Raw genomic sequence first — 25,337 nt, 5'->3', positions numbered from 1 at the left:
CAAACACATTAAGATACAAGAACTCTTAGCTATATGTGTTACTATAACTCCAGATGAGATGGAGAAGACAATTCAGGTTGTAGATAGGAAAGTATTCAACAACAAACATAGAATAACTAGCCTGATGCTAGGAAAGATGAATGAGATAATAAAGGAAACACAGAAGGATTGGATACAAATTTTGGGAGAGCGTAGAGGATTCTTCACTTCACCAGAGATAAAGACTTATACTATAGATACACTGGTTGAAAAGAAAGGTAAAGGAATTATGGGTACACCACCCTTAGTCTTGAAGAATATCAAGATAGTGGAAATTGAGCCAAATGCACAGAAAAATACAAAGACATCGGCTAATGTGTTAGGATTCCCAAAGATGCTGAGAGGAGGGGGTGAATCAGTATCTAACAGGTTAACAGATTTTCTGACCTTATTAAATATTTTGCATTCCAAAACAATGTATCGGTAAACAAGAATTAATACGGTAAATAAGAACAATAAAGACAACATAGAAAGTACACCATAACACAAGATGTTTAACGAGAAAACTCGGTGTGGGAAAAACCTCAATGAGATTTGTGACCCATATATTCACTCACTGGCCAATGAATGGATATTACTTACAAGAGGGGCCTGCACATGCAGGAAGGCCAACTGCCTAAAGCTCACTGCTCAAATACAAAAGGAAATCTCACTGACTTACAAAATGGATTATGAAAATCCAATATAGTGTACTGCTACAAAATAGCATCTGCAATGCCAGATTCAGTACCAGTGTAAGCTCATACAATAACCATAAACCCTTCTACAAAATCTGTCTTAATATTCACTCTACATATCCATTATATATATCCTCTATGTTGTCACACAAAATAATCTACAAAATCTCATACTTATATATGAGTCTTATTACAATATGCCATGTCAGCTTACAAAAAGATATTACAATAAATACAAAATACAATAATCAAAATCATATCGATTGAGGTGTCGATAAACATTATTGCCACTGTCAGTAAACTATCTGTTGATGTAGAGTCTGTCGGTGTCAGTGCCATAAGATTGCAAGGTTGCCATCAATGACAATACCTTCAATCACCTACAATTCTCATTGGAGTGTGTAATGCCAACAATCTCCCCCTTTGGCATTGATGGCAACACTCATGAGAAAAATTCAAATTTGTATTCAAAAATCAAAGTCCAAAAATCTTACCAAAATTGTGTGCTCCCCCTAAGCAGATGATCTCTAAGTTATTGGATTTTTCTCTTCTCTACTACTCCCCCTTTGACATCAATGACAAAGGTTGTCAAAATGTCAATGAGTGCAGTGCTCAACTATAACCTTATAACTAGTTGGTTACAATCTGAAATAGGTCTGCTAATACCAAATTTAGGCTCTGAGTGAGCTTGTTGTTGTCCTTTAATGTTGCCTCGATTCTTTGAATTGTACCGGTGAGGTGATGCATTTTCTCTTCTGGTGTCTTTTGTCCCTGAATAAGTTCCTCTGAGATCTCTTTCCTCAAAGAGATGAGGATATCCAATTTAGGACTGAGTCTGCATTTAAGATCTTTTGCCTTTCTTTTTATTCTTTCCTTTTCTTTCTCCAATTTCTCAAGTTTCTCCTCAAATTCGGCAATTTCCTGCTCAATAACTGATATTGGTTCAGGTGAGCCAATGATATTATCAGCTATGTTATCAATTTCCTTTTGTACTTTGTTGATCTCCTTATCGATATCCATTGTCAAAAGATTAGTCTTGCAAGTATCTCTATATAGTTCCTTAAACTCCATACTGGTTTTACTCAGTGTCTGTAAGAGGGTGTCAATGTGTCCCATGCACTTCTTTATTGTCTCATCAAAGAATTTCTCCTTTTCTCTGTACATCTTCTCCTTAAATGTCTCTTCATTTATTTGATCAACAGTCAATATGTTGTCAGTGATATACTTAGACAATGTGTCTAATTGACTCAAAGAATCTTTATTGTCTATATTACACTTGGGTGCAATCAATTTAAGAATGGGGATGGTATCATCTATAGCCTTATATGTCAGTGCATTAAAATCAGTAATCTTCTTAATAAAATCCAAAAGTACCTCAGTTACATTTGTTGGTCTGAATTCAGTCATGGAAGTACCAAATGACTGTCCAACTACCTTAACAATCTCCATGTTGTTGGTGTGAGTAACTACTTTGCTTGTTCGACTTCTGGTAGGTTAGTTTGTGTCTTCATTTCAATTGGCAAAGGTTTAGGTTTCTCAGCAGTTGTTGGTGGCACTATCTCTGTATGTACCTGAAGGTCAACCTATTTTTCAACTTGTATCTTTGTGCTCTCTTCTATTAGTTTTTCTTATGGTTTCTCTATGGTATCCACTATCGGTTTCCTTGTCTGCATTTTTGCACTGTCCACTACCGGTGACTTAGTAGGTTTCTCTATATTTTATGTACTCAGTAACTCTGTCTATGTTGGTTTTTCAATGTTTGAATCAATGGTACTATCAGTAACCATTCCAATCTCAATATGTTCCACTATTTATTTTGCGTGTGTCTCTACCTTAATATTTTCAGTCGATGGCTCAGTAGCCACATCTTTCTTCTCACCATCGGTCTCCTTATCAACCACAATATTGACCTCCTAAGTATCAATGTTCATTATGTACAGGATTTCTGATTCAGGATTTGTATCCTCATGTGGAGTCTCCACATCCTCAGTAGTCGGTGTTGCATATGTCTGAATCGATGGAGTAACAGAAGGAGGTGGGAAATTGTCTATCACTTTTATATTTGGTAGTCCACCTACCTTGCCTTTTCCCTTATCTTTATCCTTTTGGTATACCTTAAAAGCATTAGGTCTTTTGAGCTCTTATTGTTTCTCTTTCTCAACAAAGAAAATGTCCCATTTATCTGATGTCTCTTCTGATATCTCATTAACTCTGTTGACCATTAGACTTACATGTCGATGACCACTAGAAAATACTATTTTGTTAGCTTTGTTGATTAGCACATCAATTTCTTTTATTGATTTAACAGGGTGAACAACTAACAGTTTCTCAATCTTGATTTTCTTATCTAGTTCCATAATGGCTAACCTTTTAGCATCAAGCCACCTATATAGGTCACTAGGTAAATCATCTACAACCTCTATCAAAACTTTCTTATAGATGTCGAGGTGTAAAATGATACTATTTTCTATGCTTTCCTTTTCCTCATTTGTAAATGTATCATACAATTTACTAACATTAGACAAGTTTCCATCATCTGTTATTTCATTCAATAAATTTTCAAGTGGAGGAATAACTTGTTTTTCTTTTCTTTTTCTTGGTGTCATCTTTTTAGCTGGGGGCCTTTTTGCCTGTTGTTTCTACCTTGTTGTACTGGTTTTCTTGGGAGGAGGAGAGGGTACCGGTGAAGGTTTTCTCTTCCTATCTACTCTTTTAAACTCAGCTGGGAATTCACTTTCTGATGAAGTTCCAACTGGTGAAAGATGAGCTTCCGATTGTAGACCTTCCAAATCACTTTCCTTTATACCAGTGATATTCATTACATTTTCCTTTATCTCTTTCACTTGCTTAGATGCACTCCTGATATATTTTTCTCTTTTGTTCCTTTGTTTCAAAGTTTGTACATTACTTTCTATTGACTGTGCATTTCTAAAAACTTTTTCTTTCGGTTCTCTAGGGGCTTCAAGTAGGGCTTTGGCATATATTTCAATAATGTTCACATCTGCCTCATATCCCATCTTTGTCACCCAAACAGTTCTAGGAAGAACTGCTTCCATCCAGATCTCATCCTTCTTTATCACAAAATAAATTTATTTCTGATATTTGTCAACAATACTCTGAGGTAACCTTTCCCTAGTCTTCATTTTTGCTTTAAAGGCTTGGAAATACTCAGTTATTTTGTTTTCCCTGTCTGTACCCATGCCAGTGAAGATATCCAACAGTTGTTTCCCTACCGGTATATCATAACCAAAGTCTTTTCTGCCTCTACCGAGAACTTATTTTGTAATATATAGCATTAGGCATACAAGAAGATTTCCAAATCTGAAAGTACCTTCCTTATCTCCTTTGATTTTCTTCAAATTATCAATCAATTCATCCTTCAACCATTCACATACATCTATTTTAGCATCATTGTTAACCATATCATATGCACTCTTGATACATAGACTGGAAACTGAGTTCAGTCGGTTAGCATGTGTGGTTTTTTATCCTAATATCATGTTGATGAATCTAACATTATCATCTTTCACATCATTGACTCTCAGGGATCTGTTGTCATAGGTTGCACCAGTTAAAGTCATCACTGTGTTGTTTGGGACTTTCTTGGTCTTATCTAGCCTGCTACCGGTGGAAGGTAAGCCAATCATAGCCTTAACTGCTTCTCTAGTGATCTTATGGATAGAGTCTAACCAAAAGAATTCAACATGAACTCTGCTAAGTACAATCCTTACAACTTCCTTAGGAAATTCTGGAATGTCAAGGATTTCCACAAAACCTAGGGTTTCGATAACCTTATGCTCAGGTTTTACAATTCCATTCTCATCACAGATAAAATTCTTATACATTTTCATAATTTCTTATGAACCTAGTTCCTCAATGTGGCAATGTATGTAAATTCTTGGGTCTTTTGCATATGCAACTCCTTTAGGGATTTTAGAAAATGCACCTAGGGTATCATCTTGTTTTGATACTTTGGGAATAATCTTGAATACAAGCCTAGGGCATTTAACCACTTCAATAATAGTAGGGTTTGCAATGAATTCAGGAGCAGAGGAGGAAGCCATTGATAAATACCTTAATTTGCCTTTTAGGTTTGTATGCTTGAAAGAATTTGCTTCACTTCTCGCTAAGGATGCCTTCACTCAAGTTTTTTGCGCTCTTAGGAAATTTGAATGCTCGGTGAGTGAAAAAGAGTGAAAAACACTAATTTATAATACCTTTTCCTTCAACAACCACAATAAATGCCTGTCAGTTAAGTGAAACTTACACATTTGTCGGTAAAGAAGAAGTTCATCTTCTCACCATAGACCAAGGGTAAACTTGCATGATTTTAAATTTGTTGGAATACCCCCAAAAGGTTTCTTTTCAGTTGGATGAAGAATCTCCTGCCGGTGGAGTGATACTCTATTCTACTGGTGAAGAAATAGTCTCATCAACATTTTGATCTCTCTTTCTAATCCATTGTTTTAAAAATTATTGCTTTACCTCATCAACCTTCTCTTTGCCTTTCAAATTGGGTCCTTTGTTATTTACCGGTGAAGTCTTGCTTTTACAAAATTTTGCAATATGTCTAATCTTGTTACAAGCATAACAAGTCACATTGTTTTTCTGAATAGCTTTTCCATATCCTATGTCAGTTTGTGTTCTGCATTGATTAGATAAGTGTCTAAATCTTCCACAAACATAACATCTTACATTCATTCTGCAATTTTCTGAATTTTGACCAATTTTGTTGCATTTGGAACATTGACTGGTGGGTGCATTAGTGTTATGATAGTTTCTAGATCTACAACGATTTGCTTTATGACCATACTTGTTATAGTTAAAGCATTTCCCATTAAATTTATAGGCATTAGGTTGTCTTACCAGTTTACTGTGATCATGATTGTTTGCAGTACCAGAGCTTTCACCAACTTCAAATCCAAGTCCATTAGTGTCTCCATTAGGTTTCTGACTTTTCAGCATATCATCAAGTTCTTCTGAACTTTTCTTGAATTTCTCTTCGTGTTGATTTGCAGTAGCCAACTCATTTTCCCAAAAATCCTTTTGTCTCATAAGTTTTGTTTTATCATGTTCCATGTGAATCAGATCTATATTCAACATATCATTTTCATGACTGAGTCTTAGATTTTCATTTCCAGCATCATTGAGTCTCCTAGTCAAGTCATCTTCATTCTTCTTTCTGTCTTCAATGTCTTTACAAAATCTCATAGTCATGTATTGCATCTCATTCCTCAAGGTCATGTTTTCTTGCCTCATCTTGCTTACCAGATCATTAAGAGTTTTCTTTTCATCATCATCATTCTATATCTTCTCATGAAGCTCTCTTCTTTTGTTTCTAGCAATAGAAAGATTCTCCTGAAGCCCTTGAATGAATTCTTGTGTAGTCTTCAAGTCATCTTCAAGTTTGATATTCTTCAACTTTTTGCATCAAAGTCTGCAAGAGTTGTTTCCAATTGCTTTCTCAAGTTTTCCATCCCTCAAGCTGTTAGACTCTCCCTCAAGTTGTTAGACTTTTTTAAATAGAGGACCATGCTCTGATACCAATTGTTAGGATTCCCAAATATACTGAGGGGGGGGGGGGGGGTGAATCAGTATCTAACCGATTAACAAATTTTCTGACCTTATTAAATATTTTGCATTCCAAAACAGTGTACCGGTAAACAAGAATTAAAGTAGTAAATAAGAATAGTAAAGACAATATAGAAAGCACACCATAACACAAGATGTCTAATGAGGAAACCCAGTGTGGGAAAACCTCGATGGGATTTGTGACCCACAATATTCACTCACTGGCCAATGAATGGATATTACTTACAAGAGGGGCCTGTACATGTAGGAAGGCCAACTACCTAAAGCTCACTGCTCAAATACAAAAGGAAGTCTCACTGACTTACAAAATGGATTATGAAAATCCAATATAGTGTACTGCTACAAAACAGCATCTGCAATGCCAGATTCAGTACTGGTGTAAGCTCATACAATAACCATAAACCCTTCTACAAAATTTGCCTTAATATTCGCTCTACATATCCGTCATATCTATCCTCTATGTTGTCACACAAAATGATCTACAAGATCTCATACTTATATATGAGTCTTATTACAATATGTCATATCGGCTTACAAAAAGATATTATAATTAAATACAAAATACAATAATCAAAATCCTGTCAGTTGAGGTCTCGGTAAAATTATTGTCGTTGTTGGTGAACTATCTATCGGTGTAGAGTCTACCAGTGCTGGTGCCATAAGATTGCAAGGTTGCCATCAATGACAATACCTTCAATCACCTACAATTCTCATTGGAGTGTGTAATGCCAGCATATTGCACATAACATTGTACAGGATATTAACATTGAGGACACTTTTCCTCTGGATACTAATGTACAGGTTGAGGATATTGTTCCTAGAGAGGAACCAATAGTTGCACTGACTGCACCAAGTGGCAAAGCCACTGGTGCAAATGAGGAGGAAATAAAGGATAAATCACCAGAGAAAATAGGGGAATCCGATAGGTAGCCAGTTGTTGATACATCATTATTGACAATTGACACTTCTCTGGTGAAAAAGAAAAACATCACAGAGATGAGTCTCACAAAACTGATGATGATTGCTACTCAGAAACTGATGAAGGAAGGAACCACAAACAAAAGGATTATAGATCAATCCATAACTGTTTCGCACAGATTGGTCCCGGAATGTAAGATTGAGAATGAAGTGAGCTCTTCTAGAAAGCTTAAGATAATAACATAACGCATCTCTAAATATTTTCAATCATTACAATAGATCTCTAACCGTCTAGCACTTGAAAAATTCACTTTAGCTAAGAAATCCACTTTTTATCAAATCATTGATAGAGAGAAGAAAAATATTGAGGAGAAGTTAATTTTGATAGAAAATTCTTTGAAACAAAGTACTAATATATACAGGGTATGTTGCAATGTAGAGTTTCTTACAACAAGAGTGGATGAAAAGATAAAAGAGGTACAAGATAAAATTGCTAATATTGCTAACTCTTTTGATGGACTAATTCACTAACCACAACTATAGATGGAAAAATTTTAACTTTGGAGAATCAAATTTTTGCTCTTGAAAAAGAAAGAGATAAGATCATATGGAGAGCCAGAAGTCTTAGAGCTTTGGTGAGTCCACGATTGGATTCACTTGGTGTTCATAAGAGGGAATGAGTGGACATACTTGGTAAGCCCACACCAGCGGAAGTTAATGAGAAAGAATCACTTGCATATTTACTGAGTAGACTTGTATCTATCTCTGACACACTCAAAACTGGCTGAGATACTTATGTGGAGTTATTAGAGAAAGCTTACTCAGAAATCTTGAATTTGGTCAAGCTTCAGTAAAACATTTTTTTGAGATATTCAGTGTACAGTTATCATTCTTTGACATCTCTTTTTACAATTTTTGGGCATTGATGTCAAAGGGGGAGTAGTATACATGTGAAAAGAATGAAGGGTTGCATACACTAGGGGGAGTTACAAAGTTTTTTTTGAATTTTGGAGTATTGGAGCATTTAGCATATTCAACTCAGGAGGAGCAGGGCAGTATGAAACCAGCAGATGAAACCATGACCATTTTTCACATGAGTGTTGTCATTAATGCCAAAGGGGGAGATTATTGTCAATTGACACTCTACTGGTTAAGTTTCATTATGTTGTCATTGATGGCAACATGTTTTTGGGTTCAGGATTCATATGGTACACCGACAGGCATTTCACAGATTCTACACCGGCACCGATGCTGACAGGATAGAAGATTTATTTGGTCACCGACAATGCAAACCCACGTGGTATGATAAAGGATATCAGTATTAAAGGCCGACACATCTTGGATCCGGTATCGACAACTTGCTTAATGCCTATTCATTTATGTTATAAGACTGACGTGTATTATGTAATTATATATATCCTTGTAAGCTGACATAAGGCATAAATTTGTATAGGGTATATATAGGATATGCATAGATAGAAAAAAATAAGAGGAATGAATGTATAAGGTTATGGATGTAATGTAATGCGAAATATATCAGAGAGACTATGCATGTAAGGAATTCATTGTAAGGTTTATCCCGATACTGAGATTTTAACCAGAACAGATAGAGCTTAAACCAGAACTATATTCTAGCATTGGAGATGCTAAACTAAGAAATTCACCATTCTCCGAATTGTAGTCTGGATTATTATATAGTCAATGAGACTCCTTTTGTGATGAGAAGTGTGCTCTAGGCTGTAAGCCTTCTTGCAAGTGCAAGCCCCAACATATATTGTAATATCTATTCATATGACCAATGAATTGATATGTGGGTCACAAATCCCACCATGGTTTTCTCTCATTGAGGTTTTCCACATATAAATCTACGTGTTATGGTTCTCATTTATTTGTTTGGCTTATTGTTTGCATTACTTCTTTCAATTATGTCTATACCGGTATACCGGTTGGTTTATGTATCTTTTGTTAAAGCTAAAATCTTTTTTTCCGGTATAACACTGATTCACCCCCCCCCCCCCTCTCAGTGTTATTGGTTACCAACACCATCATCCAGTGCTATCTACGATCTTGCTTCACTAGTCCATATCCCTTATCATATCTATTCATTTCTTCCATCATCTATCACTATCTATGATCTTGTTTCTCCTATCCATATCCTATCTCTATCCATATCCCCTTTTCCATCCTTGATCTTGATCAAAACTAAGGGCAAAACATGATTTCAAAAAATCTTTTGACATGTCTCCTCATAAGCTACCTCCATCTTTCTCCTATCGATTCCCACCTTAATGGTTTAGTCAACTATTCATAATATTCCTTGTCTTTCTATATATTGGGGAAACCAAATACATCTTTCTTCTAATTCAAAAAAATATATATATATCAAAATATCCAAAAACTAAAAAAATAAAAAAATAAAAAATAAAAATAAAAAAATTGACAAAACTAAATAAAAATTGAAAATCAAAGCATGAACGCATGACCCATCCATCAAATCAAATCAACAATAGGAAAACTCTCGAAGTCTGCAATCAAACTAATCACATGTCTTGTTAATCAATTCATCACTCGAAATCTATCAACATCAAACATGTCTTAAATAGGGATAGGTACACTTCAAACTAGACGGATTAGTCTTATATAGGGTACTCACTCTTTGAAACCAGACATTTCTATCAATCATCAACATCAACATGTATTATATAGGGATAGGTACACTCGAAACCAGACAGATCGGTCTTATACGGGGTACTCACTCTTTGAAACCAAACATTCTTATCAAACATCGAACAAATCAAAACAATGACATAGATCAATATGGCTGCTGGATTTTGTTCTAGTTAGCCCTAATTTAATCAATTGATGGTAGTACATGTTTCACAAATCATATTGTACATATCATATCCACCCATCTGAGACATCACCAGAAATTCATAATTGCTTATCAATCCTGGGCATACTTAGCGTAGCCACTGTCCTTGGTTTATCTAAATCATTTATCCAAATCATATCCCACCATGGCTTGGTGATCAGTATAAATATATATATCAAAGTAGTATCAACAATAAGGGGCAAAATCATGACCTCACTAGGGGAATTTTGCCTTTAGGGTTTTCAACATCAAACCAAACACATAGCATAACAACAAGGATCAGACAACCCACAATGACAATGATAATGCAAGAAGGCTAGACATCACAAACTTGAACTGATTTCAACTAAACCAAAGATATATTTGCAAGATATTTTATTTGAAAAGAATACATTCCAAATAGCATGCATACTTACTTATGGTTTTTTTATTTTTGCTAATCATATCTCCTAAGTGACTCAAGGATGTCTCAACGACTAGAGAAGCAAGGAAGGAGTGTGATGTTTTATTTGTCTACTATCTATGAGTGAAGTCTTTTATCATGAAAATTTGTCCTACGAAGCAATCAGGTGGCATATCATTGAGGATATTTTGGATTTGTATGGGACAAAGGTTAACTCTTGTCTGTTTACGCAAGCAACACTTAGGTCATCTTGGTTCAATTATACCTCGATGCTCATGTCATCTTGCAATATAAAAATCCATGTAAGTTATACTTAGGTCGTTATGCTTCAATTATACCATGATGCTTGTATCAACTTTCAGCAAATCAAGGCCCAATGATGAAAACAAAGGAAGCATTGGCACTTTCATCACAACGGATGGTAACATTTAGAATGAGCTTTGCATTAGCTGCACATCATTATCATCTTAATCTTACATTAGTTTGCATATCATTTTAATCTCGCATTAGTATCATTTCATTATCATTATCATCTTAATCTTGCATTAGTATCATTTCATTATCAATATCATCATCATGTCACTCTTACATCTCATATCATTATCATGAACATCTCACATTAGACTTCTCATTTTCAAGGTACATCTCATCATCATCATCTAGTCACATTCGTCATTGCATCCATCACATGCATACCTATCACATCATCATGGAATATTTCTTACTTTCATATCTTCATCATTCATCAACTCTCATTTATCATGTCTTATACAAGATGTATCTTTCCTGAAACTAGACGTTCTCTTATCTATCAGGTCTTATACAAGATGTATCTTTCTTGAAACCAGACATTTTGATCAGGTCTTATACAAGATATATCGTTCTTGAAACCAGACATTTTGATCATCTTTAACTTATATAGGAGGTGTCATTCCTAAAACCGAACCTGATCCCAATCTTATCAATTCTATTAATTCATTTCATCTAATCTATTCTATCATGTCTTATACGGGATGTATCTTTCCTGAAACCAGACATTTTGATCAAGTCTTATACATGATACATTGTTCCTAAAACCAGACATTTTGATCATCTATGTCTTATACAGGAGGTGTCATTCCTGAAACTAGACTTAATCTCAATCTGATCAATCTTATCAATCTTATCAAACCCATGCATGTCATCAATTATCCACTCTCCTATCTTTCAAATAACATTCCTCTTCTTTCGAGAGATCATTCATGCCTTTAGTGCACGAACGATCTCCTAAGGGGGCATTATCATATTGAATCTCCATATCAATTTCAACATCAGTCTCATATCAGCTTTTCATATCAAATCAATTCTTCATATCTGGGGCATCATATCGACGATTTTGACGACAAATTGAGCGTTTTTCTTTGAATCAACATGTGGTCATACGTTAACTCAAAGAGGGGGAAAATGTAGACACCTAAAAGTTGCACAACAAATTAAGTAAATTTTATTCATTTAATTATCCCTATTTCTTCCAATTAGTTAAATTAAGATTTAATTAATGTCCCTATTTCTCTAAATTAGCCTATTAATCAAATTAAAGATTTGATTAATATTTCCCTTCTTCTATCCTAGCCATTTAATTAAAATCTCTCTCATAGCCATTTAATTAAATTTACATTTAATTAAAATCCCCCCTCTAGCCATTTTAATTAAATCTACATTTAAGTAAAACCCCTTTTGTATTTAAATAAATCTAAACTTATTTAAAAATCCTCCCACTTGCAAAATCCTACAAATGCAAGTTGCAACCAACAATTAAAATAAATCAATTTCATTTTAATAAAATCCTATTTTTCCTCACCCACTTGTGAAATCATATATCTCCCACTTGCCTCCTAATCATTCTTCTAGAACCCATCTAATCTTAATCAATTATCCTTAATCCCTCTAATCATGTCCTTTCCCTAAATTTGAGGAGGTCACTTCTCAAATTTGGAAGAAAGTCTTCCAAAAGCAATAAAAGCTTTATCCATTCAACAAGCTAACTTGTTGAGTTTCTCAAATTTGGAAGGACTCTTACAAATTTGTCCCCAAAGTCTTCATAATCATTAATGGTTAACTCAAGCTTCCCACATGGCTAGAGACTTTCTCTCTAACTTAACCCTCAGCTAACCCAAGGGTCTCATAAAGCACTCATGGATTTGACCCTAGTTATCCCTTTAACCCTTGCACAAGAGTTTACCCCTTGGGTAAAGGCTTTATCCATTGGTTATCCACTAAACTAACCATAACCTTACCTCCTAAGGTAACCTTCATGTATCCTCAGGTATTTAATACCTCTTACATATCCTTTCAAGCTCTCTCAAGGTGACATTTGTCAACTTGAGATTGGACTAAATCCCTCACATGGATTGATAACTTTAAATCATAGCACTTGTTGAGATTGTTCAATCTCAGTCATCTATTGCCCTATTTTCCCTATAAATAGAGCTCATTCCTTCTTCAAAAAAAAACAAGTCTTTTGTGCATCAAACTTATAGTCATTTTGCAGGTTAAGGAGCTCTCTTTGTTATCTTCAAGCATCAAGCATTCATCTCATAGCATTTTAGTTTCATTTAGCTTAAATGTATATCCTTTTTTAGCTTAATTAACTCATCTAATAGCATTTAATCTTCAATTTGGAATTAACCTAGTTTCATATCTTCATCATCTTAAGCATCTAGTCTTGCATCTTGCATTTCATCTTAATCCATTGTCTTAGCTTTTAATAGGATCTTAGTTGCATCCATTTTGATCCTGGAATCATAAAAATCTCGTTCTCTAGGTTGTCATCCAACAGATCAAGTGCTCTTCCAAGTGAGGGCCACCTTGAGGATCTTTAGAGATAGAGGAGCGTGGAACAATTTTAAAGAGTTTAGATTCATTTAACTTACTTTGTTTTGATTTCTAACCTCTAATGCAATATTTCATGTGTGTGTTTAAATTGTTTTCTCCTCTTGCAAGTTGATACCACATTCTAGGCATATCACAACTTAAAGCAATTTTAAAGAGGACTTTGTTGATATCCAACCTAGGGCATCATATCGATAATTTTGATGAGAAATTGAGCACTTTTCTTTGAATCAACATGTGGTCACACATTAACTCAAAGAGGGGCAAAATGTAGACACCTAAAAGTTGCATAGCAAATTAAGTGGATTTTATTCATTTAATTATGATGGTATGATGAAAGAATAAGTATCCAGTAGATTACTAAAAGGGGAGGGTGAATTAGTAAATTGAAAAACTAATACCAACTTTCCCAATCTCAATCTCAATCACACAAAGTAAACTTATCATTAAAATATCTCTGTCAAAATATCATAAGAAAAACCAGTTGACTGTTATAGCAACTTAACAGTAAACAACATTAAACTTGTAAACATCCAAATGCTTTATCATATGTCAACTAACTTCATTTCTCAATGCTTCTGATTGTCATGCCTTATCAGAATAGTTAAGTAGTTAATCAAATCAATCATAAGATCATAACCACAAAAAAATTCACCACATGACACAAATATTTTGACATGGAAACCCAAATGGGAAAAACCACGGTGAGATGAGACTCACAAGATAACTATTTGAAATCTTCTGAAGTTCACCCTGTTAGGAGCCAAGCCTGTTAAAGCTTTTACAAAAGTCCTGTTAAGAACTGATCCTATTAAGAATCACCTAGTTAAGGGATTGACTACAAATGCCTTGTTAAAAGCAAGTACCCTGTTAGGAGTAACCTCGATAGAGGATTTGAGAATCCAAGCTAATGGATCACCTTGTTAGAGGATTTAAGAAGTAAGCAAGCTTGTTAGAGCTTACTCGGTTAGGGGATTTCAGTTTTGCTATAATTGTTAGAAAACAATAGGATTTTACTTGATCTGTCTGAATAGCACTACACTTGCTTGATCAGATCCTTTTTAAGTTTCTATCTGCCTTTACTCAAACTACAGATTCATTATCCAATTTGGCAACCACACACTCAACTGATTTCTGCCAACACCTTTATAAAACAACTTCATTGACCTTATAACAAATCAATTAGGTCAGTAACACAACAAAAACCTAATTCTCTCATAGAGATTACAAACAAATCAATACAACTATGATCGTTGGATTTACGTAGCAATTTGTACATATTAATCAAGAAAACTCCAACCACTCCTTGATCACCGCTTCATCAGACTTAGTAACTCATCACATGCTTTACATTAGATGCAATACACTTTTCTCATTCCCTAGAAAAAAATGTGCCAAAAAAATTGAACTTGTCTTCATACAATGATCACACATGTCGTCATCATTACCGCTCATCATTAGATCATAAACTCAACATAACCAATTCAACAACCTTAATCGGTTAGGGTTTAACAAAAAAAACAACTGGTAGGGTTTACCAATTACATTACATAAATAGGGTTTAACCTTTTATATACCGATTACTGGTTCAACTCACAAACTTACATATCGGTTTACAATATCTTCCATAAAGCCCTTCCTACTGGTTACAAGACAATATCAATAATAACAACAAAATCAATAATATCATTACCGGTTAATTGACATCAATGACAACATAACATATCATTAATGCAATCTTCATGCAAATGCCAACAAATTATCCCTATTTCTTACAATTAATTAAATCTTAATTTAATTAATATCCCTATTTCTCTAAATTAGCCTATTAATCAAATTAAAGATTTTATTAGTATTTCCCTTCTTCTATCCTAGCCATTTAATTAAATTTACATTTAACTCACAAATTCACTCAACTCTCAACACAAAGAGGTCTTGTCCTTAGTCCTTTCAGATATTGCTTATCATACCAACAAAATTACTTTCTAGGGTGTCTCTACATCTAGGATCAAACATCCTAAAAGAGACATTACTAAACATCTAAAGTGTTGATGCCCATTTTCTGAAACTTGCTCAAGAAGGAGCCAAACTTATCCCTAACTTTTATGTATCATAACTTAAAGATATACCAAAACAATATCAGCATAGCCATCGACAAGAACCAAATCACGATGAAAGAGAGGGAAGGAATACATGTAACTATAATGATAACTACCAACATGACAACATCCCTCCCCTCTTAAAAAAATGGATATGTTAAGACAATAGATGCAAGATCCCGCCCAACAAGTGCATTCAGGAAAGACACACAAGCAATATGCTCTCAAAGATATCTACCCATATCGGTTTGATAGAAACAAAAACATGCCTTCTTTCCCATGCACCTTTGAAACTCCAAAGTTTGATAAATACAAGGGAAAGGGAGACCCTAGAGATCATGTACGATATTTTTTCTCTGCCTTCTTAGAGGTTGCATATGAAGACACATATTTAATGCGCCTCTTTCCCTAGAGTTTGGGAGGCTTCGCTATGCAATGGTTCTCACACCTACTCGATCGGATCGGGACCTTTGAGGACCTCGTACAAAAATTTATCACTCATCATGCACATAACATAGAATGAGATGTCTCCATGGTTGATCTATGTAATACCAAATAAAATAATGGTGAGTTATTCTCAACATTCTTACAATGATAGAGAAACCTTTCTAGTAGACGTTCCCTTCCCATTCCTGAAGAGAAATTAGTTGAAATTTTTATTTCAAACTTAAATGAGGAAATGGAATTTTACTTAGACATAAAATGTTCTGACACTTTCAAAGACGTCATAGCTCAAGGACTTAAAATAAAGAAAGCCCTTATAAAAAAGGGACTTGTCAAAATATACAATGACAACAAGGAGGGTCCAAGACCACCCTACAACAGTGACAAACTAAAGTTTTGGAGTAGAAACAAAAACATTGTTAATCATGGTGTTGTAGACACACAAACTATCAAAATCGCTCAACCCATCGTCAAAATTACTGGGGTTGTATATAATCGCAACAACCCCACTACCAATCAAGGTAATCCTCAAACCACTCCAAGAAACACACAACAATAGGAACCTAAAATAGATACCCGAATTAAAAATCCAATCGCACCTACACACACTTGGGGGAATCTCTGGAAAAGATTTTATGCCATCTCATCTCTTCTGATCTTATCACGTTACCTAAAACATCACACTATGAACCACAAGTCAAACCTTCCTGGTGGAGAGATAATGATTATTGTGAATTTCATAAAGGAAGAGGACACAAAACAAACAACTATCATCGATTAAAGGATATCATTCAAGACCTAATTGATCGAGGTGGCATAGAAGTGGATGGTCACAATGAAAAAACTTCTAATACTAATCATACTATGTTCAAAAAACCACTACCATCATATGAGAGAGGAGGTCTCTCCCATAAAGGTAAGAATCAAGATAACATGACAAATTATACACACACAGCCTATACCTATATTGTCAATAACCTTTATGATGCCAATGTACAAGTTGCTACCCTTACCATCCAAGGCAAGGATCTTGCATGCAATATTGTTACTCATCATAACAAGCTTGTCTTACCAGGTGCACCATCAAAAGTGACATATGTGCCTAGATGTTATAACCTTATGGACCAATTAGATAAGACACCAGCACTTATTTCCATACTAGAGCTTTTGCATATATCCCCCTCATATAAAACCATATTAGATCAAGCTCTCCAAAAAGCGTCAGTTTCACCCGGCCTCAATACAGATCAATTTCAAGCCATGGTTGTGAGTCTCAAATCATCACCATGTCTCACTTTTGCGGAGAATGATGATGCATCCTTTCAACAACCGCATAACACCCCTCTCCATATTGAGGGATTCATACATAAACACAGAATCAAGTAAGTCTTGATTGACAATGGAGTTGGCCTTAACATTTGCACATTACAGTTGATCACCACCTTGGGGTATGCAGAAGATGTAGTAGATGCTAAAAAGAGGATTACCATCAAGGCCTATGATGATGCATAACGCTCCTCTAAAGGGTTTGTCACTCTACCAGTCAGGGTAGGACCCATGGTGAAGAATGTGGTTTGTCGTATCCTAGATCTCCCTCTTCCATACAATCTCCTATTGGGTAGACCATGGATTCATGCCATGTAAGCAGTACCCTCTACTTACTATCAGTGCATCAAATTTCCATATAACGAAGTAGAGATGACTATCCTTGGTGATGCTAACCCATTCGATTTTTGCAGCCATATAAGGCATCAACCTAATATCACAGTTCCTAGCAATAGAGAAGCCACTTCCCCGTCATCTTGCATTCACCCAACAAACCTCACCAATCCACCGATTCCTACACCCAAACAAGAAAAGATGAAAATGAAAGTACAAAATGAAGGCCCAGGAGAGTATAATATTAGTCAGCTTTTCTATGTTGGCCAACTACCCTCCCGCCTAGGACTTATGGAAAACCACAAGAGTCACTCAAACCACTTATTGCATCCTGTAGACATATAAAAATGACCATATTCCTAAATTAATATTTTATGTTCATTCCTCTATTTAGTTAAAACTAATTTAACTAAATCACCCACATTCTTTTATTTAATTAAGTAAATTATTCATATTATTTAGTTAAATTCACTTAAGCCCTTTTATGTCATTTAATTGAATAAATCCCTTCTTCTTACTTTTTAATTAAATTTATATTTAATTAATAGTTTACCTCAATTGAATAAAATCTAATTTATTTAATTTCTCAAATTGCAACCAAATTGAAATAAAGCAAGTTATTTTAATTAATTATATCACCCACTTGCATTTTTCTACATCTCCCACTTGCATCCTAAACCCTATTCCTAATTTCTTCTAGAATCCATCTAATCCTAATCAGTTAACCCCAAACCCATCCATTATCCCTTTTTCCTAAATTTGAGGAGGTCACTTCTCAAATTTGGAGTAAAGTCTTCAAAAGGCATTAAAGTCTTTATCCATTCAACAAGCTAACTTGTTGAATACCCCCAAATTTGGAAGGACTCTTACAAATTTGTCCCCAAAGTCTTCAAACCATTAATGGTTAACTAACCCTTAGTGGCATGGTTAGAGACTTTTTGACTAACTTAACCTCCATCTAACCCAAGGGTCTCATCAAGCATTCATTTCTTTGACCATGGTTATCCCTTTAACCTTTGCACAAGAGTTTACCCTTTGGGTAAAAGCTTTATCCATTGGATAACCCTAACCTAACCTTAACCCTTACCTCCTAAGGTAACCATGAGGTCTTCTCAAGCATTTAATGCTTCTTACCTCTCCTCCCAATCAGTCTTATGTTGACAATTGTCACCATTTCATTGGTGAAAATTGTAAACATGGATTGACAACTTTCAAACTTGACCCTTGATTAACTCTTTCAATCCTGACCATCCATTGCCCTGTTTTCACTATAAATAGAGCTCTCATTCCTCCATTTTAAGGATCCATGCAAGCTTTTAGTATCTCATTTATGCTCAAATTTATCAATACATCTAGCTTCTCTTTGTAATAGGAATTAATCTAATAAGCATTTTAGACTATTTCCTTTATCATTAGTTTAAATCATAAACTAGTATATCATGTTAGGATAGTATTGCTACTAATATTGTCATCATATAATCTAGTTTATTGCATTTGTAGAATCATGCATAGATAGGATGCATTTCATAATTAAATCAATCATAAGCATCCCTCGTTCTTACATTCGTCATCCCTAAACCACTTTGCTCAGTGATCTGAGAGAAAAGGCATTGGCTTGAGGGACCTTGTGAGCTAGAGGACCATGGAACCAACCTTGAGAAGTTGATTCATTCTTCATGACTCCATAACTTGCACCAAGAAGTCTCGTGGGTTTGCAAACAAGCCTCTTTGAAACCACATTTTCACCTTTTAAGTTTCATTGACCCGCTTTTCCAGCACACATTTGTGGCATCCACTATGGGGCACTACCCCATTAATCAAATCAGTTTTTAAAAATAAACACTTTTGCAGGTACGCGGGAAACATGAATCAGCGTGTAGGGAACATCCCTTAGTGCATCTGGTTGATCTTTTAGTGCTTCCGACTCACTACTTGGCGCGTGGGACTCATTCCCCAGCACATGCAGATCATACCTTAGCACATCATCCTCACTAACATTTTCCTGTAGGTCTCGGAACAGGAGAATAACAAAGTAGCGCATTTGGAAAATAGTTTAGTGCATCAGGTTTGTCCGATAGCGCATCCTGACTATCTCGTAGCGCATACAGTCTATTCTGTAGCGCATCACAGACAGAGGCAAAATTAACAATTGTAACCGAATGTGAAATTAGACTTGTTGAAGTCCACCAAACCCACAGATTTTCTAACAATTTTACTTGGTATCTTGCAAGGTTTTTAACAGTTTCTTGCAGATGGGAGCTTAATTTTATTTCTAGGATCATAAATAGTTTAAAGTTTTTACTAACTTAGTTAAGTTAGTTAAAATATAATTTTGATTCTTGTTGGGTAAAATTGAACTCACTTTGTTTGGGTTTAAAAAGAACCACAAAACAATTTTCCTTTCTTTTTTTTTTTTTAGGAGAGAAAATTTTCAAATTAGATCTTAAAAAGAACAAATCAATTTTTCAAAGTTTTGCAAGCAAATGGCTTAAAAAGAACTTCACCATCCTTTGGTGTATAAAATGATCCATTTTAAGTTTTAGCAAAGTAAAGAATCACACAAGGTCCAAAAGTCTTTTGCAACTAAAGAGGGAAGATCTTCCCCTTTCAATCGATTTCTTTTGTTGATGAAAGATCGCATTTATTTTGTTGACCAAGTTTTTTTTTTTTAGATCAGAAAATCATTGCCTTGAAAGGTTAAAAAGAACACCATGTTTTTGTGGAGCAACATCTCCATATAGGATTAGCAAATCATTGCTTTGAAAGCCTAAAAATAACTTGTGTGCTTTGTCTCGAAAGTGGAAGGTATATGCTCTCCCCTTAATTGGGTGATCAAAAAGCCAAACCACTCTTAAAACTTCCTTTACTTCAAGCAATAAATCCTTTAGCAGGACTGCCTTCCCAAGGGGTTGAAAAACTCTTAAAGCCATTTTTGGTCAGTGTGAAGGGAATGACCTAAGTGGGAAACGACTTTGATGTCAAGTATTCCAACCAACTATAATCAAAAGTGGAAAGTGACGAAAGTCCTTTTCAATGGTTGCGCGCAGCGATTAGTCTTCCCCTAGTATCCTAGAGATACATAAAGCCTTTGTTCTAAAGGTTGGGAAGCCTCTTGAGAAATTTTATCACTGACGATCGAACAGGAAGCTTGATTACGAACCTTAGCATAGAAACTTTGAGCCGAGTCAGTGACCAGACATTTGTAATTGTTAGGGTTTCAAGCAGATCCGAAGCAAATATGAACTAACAATTATATGCAGATTTAAATACAAAAGATAAAGAAATAAAACAGGACACGAATAACACAGAGATTTAACGTGGTTCACCCATAATGGGTTACATCCACCATACATAGTCGTCCAATCTTTCTTATTATCCAGCAAAAATAGTGCATCAACCTTACAATGCTTTAAGCATCTCAGCCGCTTATAACATGCGTTTTTAAGGCAAAAACAAAGTCAGTCTTTTTATGGTTTTATTACAATGTCGGTTTTCATCAACATTGTAATAAAACGCTAAAAACTAGCCAAAGGTGTACAATGTCGGTTTTCATCAACATTGTAATAAAAACCCTAAAAACTAGCCAAAGGTATTTCTTATGAAGCATTTGTTTAATTTGAAAATGAGTGAGGGAGGATCTGTAGTGGAGCACTTAAATGAATTTAATACAATTACCAGTCAATTGTCTTCGGTAAAAATTACCTTTACAGAAGAGGTTAGGGCTCTCTTGATTTTATGTTCTTTGCTAGAAAGCTAGAATAGCTTGGTTATGGCTATAAGTAACTCTGTCTCTAGTAAAAATACTTTGGTATTTGATGATATTGTTGGTGTTATCCTAAGCAAGGAAATGCGAAGGAAAAGCATTGGTGAGACTCCAACATCATCGGGTAGTGTTTTGAATGTGGAGAACAGAGAAAGATCAAAGGAAAGAGGAAAAGGCCCTAGGAATGAGAAGTCACGAGGGAAGTCAAAGAAAAGACGCTCTCAATCTAGAGGAAAGAAAGATTGTTGGTATTGCGGAAAGCCTGGTCATCTAAAGAAAGAATGTTGGTCTAGGAAAAACAAAGAAGGAGATAAAAATGAAAATGACAGTAAGGAAGCTAATATTGCAAGTAATACTTTACAAGATGCTTTAATCTTATGTTTGGATAATGTTAATGATTCCTGGGTAATAGATTATGGGGTTTCATTTCATGCTACACCCCATAGAAAATATTTTCTAGACTATGTTCAAGGTGATTTTGGATAGGTATATTTGGGTGATGATGAGCCCTATCAAATTGTTGGAAAATGAAAGATAAAGATAAAGTTGCAGAATGGAAATGACTGGTTTCTGCAGGAAGTGAGACATGTTCCTAATTTAAGAAGAAATTTAATTTCTACAGGGCAACTAGGTAGTGAAGGTTGCATAGTTACCTTCGCAGACAATATGTGGAAGGTCACTAAAGGATCATTAGTAGTAGCTAAAGGTGCGAAGGTAGGCATATTATATCTGTGTACAGATAAAGTTACTACAGGGTTAACAAAATGTCTAACATCTCGTATTCATCAGTTGTTGGCAATCTGATGTATGCAATGGTATGCACAAGGCCAGATATTGCACATGCAGTGGGAGTTGTGAGCAGGTTTATGAGTAATCCGGGTATGGAACATTGGAATGTTGTGAAATGGATACTTCGGTATTTGAAAGGAACCACTATGAAGACATTATGTTTCAAAGGATCTAATGCTGCTCTGAGTGGATTTGTTGACTCTGATCTGGCAAGTGATATTGATTCATGGAGGAGTACTACTGGGTATGTTTTTACTATAGGGGGAACTGCAATCAGTTGGATTTCTAGGTTGCAAAAGGTTGTTGCACTTTCAACCACTAAAGCTGAGTATGTTGTTGCTATAGAAGCCAACAAGGAGATGATTTGGTTACAATTTTTTCTGGAGGAATTGGGTCAGACATAGGAGGATCGCCCATTGTATACTGATAGCCAGAGTGCCATTCATCTTGCAAAGAACTCTTCTTTTCATTCAAGGACAAAGCACATTCAGCTCAGGTACCACTTCATCCAGACTGTTTTGGAGGAGGGTCAGTTACGGCTTGAGAAGATTCACACAAGTGAGAATCCTGCCGATATGTTCACGAAGGCAGTTCCACAGGAGAAGCAGATTTCTTCATCAGTTTCTGTTGGTCTTCTTGATTGATAATTGTGGAATTTATACCAGTCAAGTCCTAGTGTTTTATCTAGCGGATGTTGCATGTACAGTGGTGTTGTGTAGTATCAGTCTCCAAGTGGGAGATTGTTCGGTGTGGAGCCTGATCAGTCTCCAAGTGGGAGATTGTTGAAATGTGGTGACTGGTCAGCAAAGTACTATACACTCAGCACGTATCCTTGCTGGGGTCTAGGCTCAGGCCGGGCCCTGGGCGGGGGCACATCTCCTTAGTCAATTTGAAATGAATAGCCAAAGGTGTACTAACTGCTTTTACATCCTGCATGTTAAATATTTTCAACACCTTCTTTATATACTCACTTTGGGACAAATTCAAGATTCTATTTTTCCTATCCCGTGTAATCCTCATACCGAGAATTTGCTTAGCTGCACCCAAATCCTTCATAGCAAATGACCTGGCTAATTTTTGTTTAAGATCATTTATATGTTGCATGTTAGACCCAACAACAAGCATGTCATCAACATAAAGCAATAGGATAATATAACTGCCATTATCCAATCTCTTAAAATATACATAATGATCAAAATGACATCTATGATAACCGTGTTCAGCCATGAAACTATCAAATTTTAAATACCATTGTCGGGGTGCTTGCTTTAGGCCATACAAACTTTTCTTCAACCTGCACACCAAGTTCTCCTTACTTTTGACCTCATATCCCTGTGGTTACAACATGTAAATTTCCTCCTCCAAATATCCATGGAGAAAAGTTGTTTTGACATCTAATTGTTCAAGATGTAAATCATTTGCAACCACAAGACTAAGTACAGTTCTAATTGAAGTCATTTTTACAACTGGAGAAAATATTTCATCATAATCTATACCCTTTTTCTGTGCAAAACCTTTTACCACAAGTCTGGCCTTATATCTTTTCTGATCTCCTTCCTCCTCCTTCAGCCTATAAACCCATTTGTTAGGCAAAGCTCTTTTTTTTGTAGGTAAAGGGACTAAGTCCCAAGTCTTATTTTTCATCAAGGAGTCCATCTCCTCTTTCATGCCTAGCTCCCACTGTTGTTTGGCATCCACCTACATTGCTTCTTCATGTTCTTCGGGTTCACCAGAATCAGTTAATAAAATAGAATACAAAGAAGGAGAAAATCTTTCAGGAGGTCTACTTGACCTTGTAGAATGTCTAACACTTGCAAGAGTTTGTGGGAAAATCTGTTGTTGCTGAACATCAGGTACCTGTGGCATTTCATTTTCAGGAATCTCATCCAACACCACATATTCTTGTTTGTCCTGTTCATGCTTCTTTTCCTACATCTGTTCTTTATACATAACCTTCTCATTGAATATAACATCTCTACTTCTAATTATTTTCTTATTTTCAAAATCTCATAACCGATAGCCATATTCATCTATCCCATATCCAATGAAGGTACATTTTTAAGATTTAGCATCAAGCTTGGTTCTGTTTTCTTTATCAATATGGACAAAAGCTTCACAACCAAAGGTTTTCAAAAAAGAATAATTTACCTTTTTACCAGTCCATGCCTCCTCTGGAATACCACCATCCAAAAGGGTTGAAGGTCCTTTATTTATCAAATAGACAGCAGTATGTACAGCATATGCCCAAAAATGTAAGGGCAATCTAGCATGCAATCTCATGCTCCTCACGCGTTCCATGATAGTCCTATTCATTATCTCTGACACACCATTTTCTTGTGGAGTTCCTGGAACTGTCTTCTGCTTTCTAATCACATTTAAGGAGTAGTAATCTTCAAATTCTTTGCTGCAATACTCACCTCCATTATCCGATCTGAGACACTTCAACTTTTTTCCTATCTCATTCTCAACCAAAGCTTTCCATTTCTTAAAAGTTTCAAAAACATTTGATTTTGTTTTAGGAAATATACCCATGTTTTCTTGGTTGAATCATCAATAAAAATAACATAATAAAAAGAGCCACCAAGAGATGATACCTGAGCCGGTCCCCATACATCTGAATGCACAAGCTCTAACTTCTCACTCTTCTTCTCTTTCCCAACCTTGAGAAATCTAACTCTTTTTTGTTTACCATAAACACAATTTTCATAGAACTCTAAATCAATCTTCTTTAGTCCTGGCAACAAATTTTTGGAGTGAAGGGTTTTCATCCCTTTCTCACTCATGTGCCCAAGCCTATGGTGCCACATTATCGAATCTGTTCTTGCAACATCTATTGTTGTTGTCCCTGTAGTTTCTGTAACAGCTAAGGTAGAGTAAGTGTTACTAGTACACATATATAATGTGCCTACCTTCGCACCTTTAGCTACTACTAATGATCCTTTAGTGACCTTCCACATATTGTATGAGAAGGTAACTATGCAACCTTCACTACCTAGTTGCCCTGCAGAAACTAAATTTCTTCTTAAATTAGGAACATGTCTTACCTCCTGCAGAAACCAATCATTTCCATTCTGCAACTTGATCTTTATCTTTCCTTTTTCCAACAATTTGACAGGGCTCATCATCACCCAAATATATCTGTCTAAAATCACCTTGAACATAATCTAGAAAATATTTTCTATGGGGTGTAGCATGAAATGAAGCCCCAGAA

Source organism: Cryptomeria japonica, chromosome 8 (genome assembly GCF_030272615.1).
Source record: "Cryptomeria japonica chromosome 8, Sugi_1.0, whole genome shotgun sequence".
Lineage (NCBI taxonomy): Eukaryota > Viridiplantae > Streptophyta > Pinopsida > Cupressales > Cupressaceae > Cryptomeria > Cryptomeria japonica.
The sequence above is the reverse complement of the archived record's forward strand: the minus strand, read 5'-3'. Positions refer to the sequence as shown.